Consider the following 12,971-nt stretch of genomic DNA (forward strand, 5'->3'; position numbering starts at 1 on the left):
GTGTGACCAGGGAGACTTCTGGAGGTCACACTGTCAGCTAAGAAAACTAATAACCTCAGATTATTACAAGAGAAAGGACCACAGCTCGTCATGGTTGGGGGCCAAAACTGTCACATCTGAAAGTAACAGATGTCACCGCTGGATTAAAGAGAGAACAGAAATCTGACAATAGGCGCTGTGGACGGTAAAGAGGGATGAAGGGACGTAACTGCTCCGTAGTGAGTGAACAAAAGCTGCCAGACATCACCAAAATCACTGCCATTACAGATGATCCTGAGGAAGGCAGCAGAAGTGAAAAATATCAGCCAAATATGTCTGTCAAGACAATACGTTTCATGTGAATTAGAGTGATTTATAGACAATAAACCACTCAATAAACATATAAAAACAATCTTCATACATTACATGTTACCTCTTAAAGCCTCTTTCTTTTCTCTTTTGCTGCATGAGCAGGTGGAGGAGAGACATGAGTTACAACCAAACAGTATATAACAGTGATTATTGTTTCAGTATAGAGCTACTGAACACTTAGTTTATTAAGAAAATAACTCACATAACACACAACAGCTATAAGGATAACATTCTGTACCTTTCATGACAACATGTTCTTTTTATTATTGTTCTTTTTTGTGGCCCAAAAATACTTTTTCCCATAGGCTTACATTGTGGAAGAAGCAGCTGTAAAATGATAGACACACTTTATTTAACGTCACAGCCCCTGATAAATCACTCTTTTTAGGTATCAGAATTTGATCCAATCGGTCCAATAGTGATGGAAAGCCAAGAGGAGCCACACGATTTTAATCATTCTATCCACATTCAAGTTAGTGGAGGGCAAAACCGGAAGTTAGCTGCACGGGAGGCAAAGGTCTCTGGTGCGTCGCTCTGTGGTGCCTGCAGTGTGGAAGCTGTGCAGAACATCAGGGTCGTTTTAAATCTAGGAAGTCCATTTTTTTGGCCTTATGCTCCACTGAGCAACTTTCATCAGAATGAACGGAGCCCTGCCTCCAACGCTGTGTTCAGATTCTGTGTGATACATCCAAACTGTCAACCCGTACAGTAATTTAAAATATATCAAATCTGGAGATACATGTTTTTTGCTCAACAGCAACCATGACCATGACATGAGGTATAATGGAAGGAATTCTTTTCACATGCTTGAGTTTTTCTGTACATGGCGCAGTATATGTTGAATATCTGTAAGTCATCAGTCCAATTCTCCACCAGTGACCACTTCCTGCACACTCATCCATTTGAACCGAACCCACTCCTCTCAGTTTGATTCCACATCAAATACACACCCTGCCTTTTGTATCGATGTGAGCGAGGGCTCCACCAAACCAGCTCTGATGTTCTCTTCCCCGTGAATGTTATTCCTGCTCTCATCGTATTTCCACGGCAGTATCTGTGTCGCCTCTTCCTGCAGAGAACTAACTCAAAACATGTTTGCCTGTGATCCAGCATACCGGGACGTACCGTTATTTATTCATTAAACAGAGCGTTCGTTTTGGCTGGGAAGAAGATCTCGGAGGTTCCTGGACGGGATCAGGTATCGGTCATCCCGTGAGCACGGAGGAGACTCTCCGGGTCGCCAGGAGGGAAGAATTCCTGAGAGGAAAATAACGTGTCCATGTGAATGCCAGTCAAGTGTGTCAGCTGATGAGAAAGCATGTTTTCAGTTAAGTCTAGACATAATAAACAATGATTAAAGGCCTATAAAGAGTCTATGATGGTTAAACGGTAATGAGAAAAATATTATACATTTGATAGACTTTAATTTAACAACTTTGGATATAAGATACAGGAGGGGCAGCCAACATTTAGTGTGGGCCTATAAACAATATAGTGACTCTTATACTGGTTCTTAGTATTGCAAGAGAAAATATTTTTTGTCATGTCAGAGGAGGAAAACCTAGTGTTACATCAACTTTGATAGTTTAAGTGTGTGGCTACTATTAATTGATTTACTACTGCCCAACAAAAGCCAACAGACATGGCAAAACACCCAATAACTGCAAAAGGGGGAGATACCACCCACCTGTTCACCCACCTTCGCCTCGGCTTTCCTGCAGATTTCACCATGGCAGAGAGAGTCAGCCAGTTTGCTACCTAGAAAATTATAGAAATGTTGCATTAAGGTCTTAATTGTGTTATGAAAGCTAAGTTATTGTGGCTGTAAGGCATTGTCAAAGAGGCGATTGAAAAACAGGTGAACTAACGCTGTTCGAGTCAGTGGAGAAAGAAAGAAAAGCACGACATTGCTAAAGGTTAGCGCATCACAGCACATCAGAGTGGTTAGCTGTTGGCCTGTGGCAGTCTCACACCCTGACTCTCTGTGCCATGCTCCCTGCAAGTGATTATGTTTCTGTTGCCACTGTATTGATGGCAGATGTTTGGGCTTTTGGCTCTTTGGTTATCAGTTAATTCGGCTGCCTTTTAACTATTCATTAAGTGTAAATGCTCTTTTGGTACACTTAAGTACAGTTAGGGTGATGCAGACTCTCTCCACCTCCCTACTTTTGTAAGTATTATTAATTAGACAATAAAAAGACAAAACACAATACAGTTAAAGATAGATTTGACTCATTTTTTTTTTTCAAAATCTCTATAGACATTGTGAGAATATTGAATTCTTTTGATCACAATAACCATTTTATGAAAATCTGATGGGGTGACAGCCCTTATATAAAGCTACCTGTCCATCAGGAAACTCTGTAAATCTCAGAGAGATGAGGCAGAGCAGTCAAAGGACATCAGAGGGAAAACCAGAAAACATTTTCTCCTCGCAAAATGTGATCCAGTTTCGCCGTCATAGTTGGTGGTGTGTGATGTATTGGCGTGAAGCTTAATGCATTTCTGGCAAGAAGATCATGACGGAATGAAGGAAATACCCACATCTTTCAAACGCCACACCTCCAGTTTGCAACTCAGGCTTTGTTAAAGTGATGTGTCGGCCATGAAGGAGTCAGCTCATCCTCTATCATTATGGCTTTTTTTTTTACTGAGAAATCATAGAAGAATGACGCTATAACCTGTCTGTTCTGTTGTTCCACAAATATGATTCAGAAACATTGGTAAAAACATCAAGAGTTTCATTGCTACAGAAACAAAAGAGCCGTCTACTGAGAAGAACAGGTTAAGTATAAATGATTGTTTGTGAGCAGTGTGTCCTTTAATAAATATGTCCAACATAACAAGGCTCACACCAGTTGATGATCTGAAATCAAATCAGGTGTGGATGTTGGTGATTAGGGTTTGTAATTAAGGTGATGGCCATGGTAACAATGGAAGTGATAACTCAGCAGTATTCACCATGATTACAGAATGAGGTCAAAATTGTGAAATTAAATTGTAAGTGATAGATAGACTGTAATTAACTGAGTCTGGTTGAAGTGAAAGGATGTAAAGGGCTTCTGTATAGCTCACCTGGTAGAGCATGTGACCCTGGAATGGAGGTTGAGTCCTCAGCAGCGTCCTGGGTTAAGATTCTGGCTTGTGGCCCTTTGCTGCCTGGCATCCCCCCTCTCTCACCCTCTTTCCTGTCTGACTCTTATACCTGTCCCTTCGATACAAAGGCTAAAAGCAATTAAGTAAATGTAATTTCACTGGAAAACTGAACAGCAGCAGAGGTTGTTTCATTTAGAATTGAGTGCAACAGAGAAAACAGAAGCCAACAGAAAAACAAATAAGTCTTGTTCTCCTTCCCAAAATGGGGTTGAGATTCTGGCAGACAAGCAAGATTGCCAAAGATTGCCCTGCAAAAGAAATCCAATGATTAGCTAGTTGTTGCTCATCAAAAAAGTCTCATCGGTATTTGAAAATGCTTTCTCTGCACAACCCTTATTTGCCAATTCCTAATCAAGTTAAATTCAGCTATTGTGTTTGCCTGCCTTGACCTTAATGCAGAGTTTGTTCCATCACTGTGAGGCCAGGACAGAAACGTGTCTTGACTGAGATGAGCAAACATTACCACATTTACCACTGTTGCACGAGATGGTTTGACCCTGGTTTGGACGTAGGAAGGAGTAGCTTCCTTCACTGCCGTCCAGGCAAGCCCCAGAGTCTTGAACTGGATTGGAGTTGAAGGGAATCAGCGTATTGAACAAAGAAGAGCACTGGTGGAGCTGTTCCCTCGTTATGTGGAAGCAATCAACATGCAGTGAAGGGAAAAGCCATCTGTGTTATACTGGATGAGACAACAGGTGCCTGTGGTCGCTGTGGCCTGTGCAGCCTGTGGGCAAACCTCCTCTAGCCTTAGATCGAGTAAACTTCGCCACTGTGTCCCAGGTAGTCATCGCTTAAAACATCAACTGATGTCTGGGCTTTTGTCACAGACTCAGCAAGCTACATGAAGAAAGCCCTCCGCAGTTCTGCAAGACCTCTTTCCAGATGCCGAACACATCACATGCTTGGCACATCTGTTCAGCTTGGTGCTAGAGGTCTTTCCCGACACCTTTGAGGACATTAATCAGTGGTGTAGCCTTGTGAAGAAGCTGTTCTGTAAGCCCCTCCAGCGTCTCCTGGAGCCTACATGCAGGCTCTAGGCTTGCCACCTGTCATGACAGTTTTTTGCTGTCCTGACCAGATGGTGCTGCTGGATTGATGCTATGTGATACCTGAAGGAGAACATTGACATCTCTACATGACTTATCTTATACCCAACTTACCATTGTCTTCTAAGGTTCTCCGGGACCTAAGAGGAAGGATACACATACAACAATACACATCATATAAGCTCATGCTACCTTCATTGACGAGCACACTACTGAGATCTTGGCCACCTTGACACATCCAGACCCTCCTCTGCCGCCATCTGTCACCGGGGTTTGCCTTCTCTCAACTCTTCCAGCAGGCCTTTGCTGAATGTTCTGCAGAGCTGCAGGCTGTGATGGAAAGGCATCCCTTCTCGGAGCTCTTCAAATCCCTTCCAGTGTTTGATCCAGCAAAGGTGACTGGGCTTAGAAAGAGCACTGATGATTATGTCCAGACCACAGCTGCCTTTACCCAGGTGTCAGCTGAGGAATGGCACCGCTACATTCACGCTGACGATAGTGGCACTGTGGAGGTCAGTCCTGTGCAGTGTTGGACCTTCAGGGAGGACAGGATGCCCACTCTTGCCTTGATAGCAGCTCTGTACCTCGGCCTCCCTCCTACCTCAGTGGATGTAGAGACTTTTCTCCAACAACACAATGTTGCTAACACAGTGCAGACGGTGCCTGACTGAAAACAACATGAAGATGATGCTGATTGTCAAGTTCAACTGTAGACACCAAGACTAGTACAAAACAAGGTAAAACTCAGTCATTCACTCAGTCACATAACTCACTGAGTCATTTGTTATCTTTTGACAAAATGAATTTTGTAGGACAGTTATGAGGATATTTCAAATATCCAAATAGTTTTGAATTTCAAGCAGATGCACTTCAGTGTTCTGGAGCATCTGTAAAAGTATTATTGATGAATGTCATGTTTTCTCTTTTGCTGTCTTTGCAGGTTCCCATTAATTTTTGCTCTCTCGCTTCTCCACATTGAACCTTGCATTTTGGAAGCCACATGTCCTACATTTTAGGTTGGTTGACTTTGCCAAAAATTGTAAATTCTTAGCAGATTTTATTTCAACCTTTTAATTTGAGATGATATCACCGAAAGTGACTGCTAAGTATTTATTTCAGCCTGCTTGAGGTGATTTTAGTGTGTTTCACTGTAATATGTGTGCTTATTTATGCTCAAAACTACCTTTGTTATGGTAAATGAACATTGTCCATCACATTAACAAGCAGCAAAAAAACATTCTACTGAATTTAGCTCATTTTCATTCTGGATCATCAATGAAAACTGTAATCTGCAAATTCCCTTTGGGCCTGGTAGTCAGACAGAATGATAAGTAAGATGTAGCTTTTGGATGCAGGCCAAGCAGTTTTCGACTGCTTTTGTATCGGAAGTTGCTGTTGCCTGTTGTGTTCAACACGTGAAATTTACAAAGAACACTTGTTGCCGAAGTGAACCACTGAGCAGCCCGATCGCTCCGAGCGTGACCACATTGCTAACAGGTTGCACCATGCTATCCATGTAGCTATTATGTCTGTTCATTGACAAACATATTGCAAAACTTAAGAGATGCCAGGCACTGAATTGTCTGTTAACATATTGTATGCTGTCACAGTATTTGTAACAACAACACAGTTTAGTCATTATAATGTATTTTATTAATGGGTTACTTAAGGTATCGTAGGAGTGTCGTTCACGCTTATGCTGCTCAAAGTCACCCATTTTGTTGTCTTCAATCAGATTTTATGATCCCAAGTTGTTCTTGCTCTGTAGAAACAGCTGTTCTGATTGAGCTCTGTGTGCTTCTTTGTTATTATGTTCACATTTCCCCCCAAATCATAGACACAGCTACTTTTCAGCTCAGACATGTCTGTTAACAGCATTGTGACTCTCATTACTAAAAACAGGGGAGCTGCAGCTGAGAACTCAAGAATCATATGAAGTGATGGATGATGTGTTTAGAAATTGTGCTCCTTTAGAAAAGCATGGTTTGCATAAAATGTTGGCCACATTTTAGTAACGGTACATTGCACATGTCCAAAACATAATTCTTCAGTGCAAACATGGTTGGTCCAAGACAGGGTGGACACATCTTTGTCTATTGGACCATAATTAATATTTGAAAATATGTGTCGGAGCTCAGCCCTTGTTTTATGATAATAATGTGTTATGACTACTCATACAGTCGCTGCAGGCTTGAAGGCGAGACAACAATGTCCTCTAGTTGTGAGGACAGACAAGAGGAAGTTTGCATTGCCTCTGTGACTCAAGTAGGGTGTCTCAGTTTCACGACCTGCCTTGAACCCACTCTGGCTGAGGTGTGGGAGGTTGTGTTGGAGGAGGTATGCAGTTGGTTAAAACATAAAATCCTGCTAGACCCTGATAAAAGTATAAAAAACACTAAAACAACATGACAACTGCAGAAACAAATGATTTCTATAACAAAGCTTCAGTCTGGTGACGGACCAAGGACAGACAGAGGCGGCCTGTTGTTCAGTCTCACTCCAATTTGCCTTTGTCCTAGATGTCTAATCCTTGTTAACAGAATGACGAGCATCTTGAAATCCTTTTACAGACCTGAACCACGTGTGGAGTTGTTGATCCAACTCGCGGTTCACTGAGATATGCACACTGGTCAAGGTCTGTGCTGCAGCTGGAGCTTTATTTTTTGTTTTGTTTGGTATGTTTAGTCTTTCTTGCAGGGTGTGGGAATTTATGTGATTCTTGCGATCGCTGATGTCAAACGGGGAAATGTTATCTCTCCAAGAAATACTCTCCTCTCCTCCGCTCAGCGACTTCTACTTCATGTTGCTGCTGTCTCAATAAAAAAATAAACTTTCTGCCAGACTCTTACTTCCCTATAAATATTGCAGAAATACTTGCTATTATCTGAGCTCCTTGGCTTTGACCCTTACAGTCTTGTCTTTCAGCTGGTTATCATTGTAGCTTTCTGTTGGAGTCATTACCATGTCTACAGAGACTCAGACATACAGCCGGCTCTGGAAAGAAAAACAACCAACAGTGGCTGTTCACACTGTTGACCCTCATTTTAACAACTGTGCTCAGCTTGTGAGTTGGTTGCAAATGTGTATATTAAAATACTAATAATTGTTATATTGTGGCCACAGAAAGTGCTTTCTTCTGATTGGTTAGAAGGTTAGAGTCTATATTGCATGTCATCGATGAAGCATGATCAAGTCAAGTTTGTACCAGATTTGTCAAAGATACCACCAACCAAAAGATTCAATACTGTATAATGGCATAAATTATTTACAAAAAGATTTGCCTTGATTTGGCCTGATCCATGTCATTATGACCTGCAATATTTCTGGAATGGTTTGTCTTAAGTTGAGGTTTTGATTAAAAAAAAACATGACACCAAGACTATAGAGACTACTGTTAGATATTTGGGTATTTACACAATCTTGACCTAAGATCAATTATCTCTGTCTTATCAGCTACAGGACATTTTGTGACATCTTGGTCGGCAGGTTTACATTGTTCTGATAGTTGTTTGCAGGGTCAGTGCTATGTCTATAAATATAGCGTGGCCAAGAGGGAGGATGTAAATTAAGAGGACGACTGGACCCAGGACCAAAACTTTGGTCTTACTTGAGTAAAAAGGAAAACATTGATGTAACAGTTAATAACTGTCTATAAAACACATTTATTTTCCATAATTGAAATACAGTGTTAAGCTTTAATTCTACAGGAGATATTGTTTATTTTTTGGTTTGTTAATTTCTAAGGGCCCACGTCCACAGAGCATTTTTCTGGTTACCTGACAAAGAACCATGGTGACACCACCAGCGCCTTTCTACAAAGCTGAGAGATTTTCAACTCAAAGCTATCGGAGTAGCTGCACAAAAAAGGCGGAGCACTCTGAGTAAAGATGCTGGGAGCAGCACTTTTTCTCGAGGAGCCTCCTTAGAACCAATTGAAAAAATATGCTCTTGCTCAGAAAAAAACGTCATGTGGACACGGCCCTAATTTATTTAATGTAATAAATGAAGGAGATTTGAGGGTTATTCACATTTTTCATTTTTGTTATTTTATTGATGCTCTTGGGCACCTGCCCAGGTTTGAAGACGGTCCAAATGGATGTCACAGTCAATGTGGAATTCTGCACTTAAATCCAGGAGAACAAGAATGGATTTACATCCAGCCTCAGCCGACAGCAATTCATCATTTAAATCCTTGAGAAATGTAGTTTCAGTGCTTTCAGTTTAAGTTTTTTGTCTAAAAACAGATTGGAATTTCTCAAAGATATTATTTTCATGATTAAAAGCGAGCATCTGATCTGCTACAATCTTCTATAAACCTTAGCTCAAACTGGAAGCATGGGAATGGGCCTAAAATTGATCAGATCAGAGGTAACAGTTGAATCAGGGCAGTTATTTTGTTAATTGAGGAACAGGACCTGGTAACAGAGAGCAGTTCAACATTTGCAGAATAGAGGGGGACACTGTGGTAAATCCTGCTTTAGAAATTTCACAGGTAAAATATCTAAAGGACAGATTGAGGATTTGATTTTCATTCCCAAAACAGTTCAGAACGATGACCAAATAGTATTAAATGCACAGAGGGAAAATGCACTCTGACTGAATCCCTTACTACTACTTGCATTCCCATCAGCCTCAGCTCTACTAACTCTACTATACATTAATAACTAAATGTTAGCATGCTTAAACACCAAACTACAATGGTGATCGCAGTAAACACTAATGATAAGTACGTTAGCTTTGTGATAGCATAGTTGACTCAGAGTATTAATGGACCCAAGTACAGCCTCACTGAGCCGCTAGCATGGCTGAGACTGTTGTTTAACTGAGATATTGTTTCTGTATAGTCAATATTTACATGGTGGTATATTGTTAATATCTTGAATAAGCTGATGTTTCTGTAAAAGCAGGTTCTTGCTTGATCCAAATGTCCAAACATTATGATTAAATAAGTTTAAGTATGAAAAATATCATCTACTCAGTTCCATTAACTGGTTTTTACCCAACAGCAACAAGAACTTTCAACCCATAACCTCCAGCCCTCCTTCCTCAGGGCTGAGGCAGTACCATCGCCTGGGGGCTCCTGGTCCTGATTGATTCTTTAATAAGGAACAAACAGCAGCGCCTGGTACTTTGGGTAATTGTCATATTTGTCACCCTCAGAAGCGAGCCGAGGCGCCGAGTGTGAGCAGCTTCTGCGATCTAATTGGACAGAGCTATCAGACGGTGAACAGCAGCAGCGGAGCAGCGAGCGGCGGTGATCCATATCCTGCTCCAAACGAGAATGAGGAGTCGTTACAGAGAGACAGAGAGACATTAGGAGCATCACACACATGCATCAAATCACACACTTCCTTGTAAACGCACACACACTTGGTGTATCATGTTGATTTTAGTGCCACTTTGTCTGCTCAGATTTATGGCCAGCACTGGTGTACACATCTGCACATGGATATTCATCCTCGCCGGACACTCACACCACAAGCAACACACCATCATAATAAGCCTTACGAGAGCCTCTATCTTCACCGAGCTGTCTAATATCATCAAATGTTCAACACAAAAGTATATGAAGCAAAAAATTGAATGCAACACTTTATTTAAGAAAGCTCGAGTAAAGTCAGATTTTTGTAAGCACTTGCCTTAATTATTATTAAATCTTTTTTTGAGATTATGCAGGATTTTTTTTTCATGTCTGTGATTATTTCATCTGATGCCACCATGCTGATTAAAGAGCAAAGATGTTCGTTACGATAGACAAGTTCTAAGGGAACAGGCCCTTCCCACTTAAAACATACAAAATGTGCAGGTATAAAAGTAACGATGGCTGAATTCCATTTAGCTGACTCAGTTTCAGGGCCCTGGTATCGTTCATGCTGGCTCGCTGTCAACACTGTCATGACTCACTGGGACGCTTGAGCAGAGCAAGGCCGTCAGGGTGTCCAGAGTGATCCATGTAAAAAAAATGGACAGTATGTGAATGTTTTCTGATCTGATCTTGTCATTGGTCAAGTTGAAGTAAAATTATTTGGTTAAACCTGTAATAATGTATTTTCTAGCCACTTGGGGTGGTGAACGATGAACACAAAATGAACATATCACACACAATCAGTCATTTGGAGTCATGTTTGTGTTTAACTGATAAATGTAAGTCCAATATTCATTCTCTTTAGCTCGGCTTTGGGGCTCTACAAACTCCTGAGGGAATGGCTCTGTAGCTGCTAAATGCTCCACTGTTCATCAACCGGTTGCTCCTGTGTGTTGGTGTGCAGGTAGTGTAGAGTGGATTTTTAGTGCTATATGTTTTATTGAAAACGGTGGCCTGCTGCAGCCAAAAACAACACTATTGAGAGTTGTAAAACTGAACCAAAACAGTAAAGTTTGCCAGACAGCTAAATAATGATGAACTTAAATAACTGTAAAGGTGAAGGGAGATTTGAACAGTGTGTACGTGTGTGTCATCAGGGCAGAATGTGGTCCTGCAGACAACAATAGTTGTCATCAGGAACTAACACAGAAGCAGTTTTGAGTATTTTGCCAGGTGTTTCTATGATTTTGTCAGCGCAACCGTGCAAGCAAACAGGTGGCAGGTGTGTATTTTACAAGAAATGAAGGCAGAGTTGGATGTGGTCTCATGTACTAATGTATTAATGAATACTGCCAACTCACGGGTCAGAATGTGAACATGTTGATGGACCTTGTGGCTGGTGTAAAGACGGTCTATAAGCGAGTTAGCATGCTGATGTTAACATTTGGGCCGAAGCACCACTGTGCCCAACTACAGCCTCACAGAGCTGCTAGCTTTGCTGAAAACTCTATCACACTGAGACTCATCACTATGAGCACGATCCAGGTAATCAGATGTAATTCATTGCACTATGACATTTGCCTTAGTATTCCCCACGGCTTCATTCAGACATTCAGGACATTTATGGAATCACCTGCACGTCCGCACGACAATTGGCACAAACATCGAATGACAGGACATTATGATGGGACTCGGGTTTGTTTCCTGTTTGCTCACATTCTGTGTTTCAAATGTTTTGTTGGATATTCATTTACTTACACAGGCGGCATACATATACAGAAATACGTGAAGGCACTGTCGGTCAGATTGTTATTGTAAGAGGGTTTTTCTAAATGTCCATTTCAAACTAGTTTTTATAGACAGATCTGATCTGATCTCTGAGAGTCTCTTAAAACTGGGTCTTTTTCCTAGTTTATATAAATATGTGTAAGAGCTGATAAATGTTCCAGTGAAGCTATACAAGATGCACATTTATCTCTCTGTGCATATTTCCCTTTGTGCTGCTCTATATGTTAATCTGCTGGCATTAAATTCAGGCTTGTTTCATGTTGAAAGTGATGCAGAAATGTTACTGTATCTAACATGCTGTCAGAATCACGCAAAGAGGTTTGCGTCTGAAACAGGCTTTGTTCACTGAGAAGGACGACTGACAGACATCTAAGATGCTCAAGGAATGCTTCAAAACACACTGTGGGACCAACAGTGTGGGTGTTGAGTGCCCTTCATACTGTAAACCTCTCATATCTTAAACCTCACGCTGTAAACCTCCACACATACTGTAGATATGAAAGATTTAGAATGGCACGCTGAGTTAAAGGACACGGAGAAAGTTATTGCCTCCTCAACAACATGCCGGGGAGGAGGAGGCTACCTTGTTTGAGAACTTGTGATGAAAGAGTTGAACTAATGTGCGCATGTCCTTTGCAATAATTTATGACCCCCTGCAGCTGTGCAAATACCAGTGTTGAGCAACATTCCTCACTGCAAATGATGGCCCGAGCTCCAGTATTATAATGACAGATCAGCGCTGGATAATTCATCTGAGGGCCCTAAAATATGCAATTACTCCGCAGTTGCTCCGGATCCATCTATCACAGCGCTCAGAGATTCGCCCTGAAAAGGCAACGCTTTCATCAACACAACACTAAGTGATAGAAAGTTAGGGACCCTCGTGTTGTGCTGTTGTTTGTTCTGGCTGACAAAGATTGGATACACAACAGGAAAACAACTTTGGGGGAGGAAAATATGACAAGGAACAAAATCTCACCGCAGTGAAGAGCCAAGTGTTTTGACCTCTGGCCTCAATGACGAGCTGGGGAGTGAATAAAAATTTTCCAAAACACAATCAATCCATCCTGAAACAAAGAAAAATCATTCCCCGAAGAAATCTCATGTCCAGGGCTCTTAATGTCTCATTATTCTGTCAACACAAAATCTTGGCTCCTGCAACCCTGTGAAAAACTAGCATGATTCTATTTCATTTTTATTGCAATCTGTCATGAGTCCAACAGTGATTTTCAGATGCCAAAATTCCACACTTTGAAAAGGCTTTGAAAAAAGCGGACATGATTGAAACAAGATCCTCCTGATGACTCTCTCTGTAATAAGCAGCG

At 41.3% G+C, this 12,971-nt stretch overlaps 1 long non-coding RNA gene across 1 annotated transcript; it reads right to left on the reverse strand.

Moving 5' to 3' along the window:
* Positions 1-625: 625 nt before the first annotated feature.
* On the reverse strand, positions 626-4,682 carry LOC311274988. Its single transcript, XR_014624803.1, has 4 exons — positions 3,427-4,682; positions 2,896-3,001; positions 2,039-2,109; positions 626-1,608 (listed from the first exon to the last, which is right to left on the reverse strand). It is a non-coding gene; the product is annotated as an uncharacterized lncRNA (long non-coding RNA).
* Positions 4,683-12,971: the final 8,289 nt, after the last annotated feature.

This window comes from Pagrus pagrus, assembly GCF_965226575.1.
Source record: "Pagrus pagrus genome assembly, chromosome: 19".
NCBI classification, from domain to species: domain Eukaryota; kingdom Metazoa; phylum Chordata; class Actinopteri; order Spariformes; family Sparidae; genus Pagrus; species Pagrus pagrus.